This window comes from Phytophthora parasitica, assembly GCF_000247585.1.
Source record: "Phytophthora parasitica INRA-310 unplaced genomic scaffold supercont2.208, whole genome shotgun sequence".
Classification (NCBI taxonomy): Eukaryota; Oomycota; class Peronosporomycetes; order Peronosporales; family Peronosporaceae; genus Phytophthora; species Phytophthora nicotianae.
This window is the reverse complement of record NW_008649194.1, coordinates 4,916-5,422: the sequence shown is the minus strand read 5'-3', so window position 1 is coordinate 5,422 and position 507 is coordinate 4,916.

Genomic DNA, 507 nt, shown 5'->3' with positions numbered 1-507 from the left:
AATCACTACCCGTCCCCATTTCCGCGGTCAGTTGGTCCCATGCTACGATGATAAACCCACTGTGAACGCCCACGACGGTACTTGCTACTTTTGGGGATGCCAATACAAAGGCAATACCGCAAGAGCTCTTAGTAAACATATGAGCAGTCGTCACAATTTTCTCACTCAGAGACCCCGTATGCAGGTCCTAAATTATGATCCTCGCGTTGCCGCTGCAGAACAGGATATTAGAGATCTAACCTGGGCGACGGATATTGGGTTAGCTTCATCACTTGCCATCATAACCGGATACGCGCAATCAGCTGGTGTATGTACGAGGGAGGATTATTCAAACCAGCTATCGGGTATCATGGGGGCCTTGGTTGATGAAACTGATAATTTGGACATGGAAATCCTAATGGCTACTGATAGTGATTCAGAGATGGATGCACTAATAACCAACTCCACCGACAGTGTAAACGACTGGCTAGACGTCATAAGATAGCTCTTCCAGTATTCGTCTTCTGT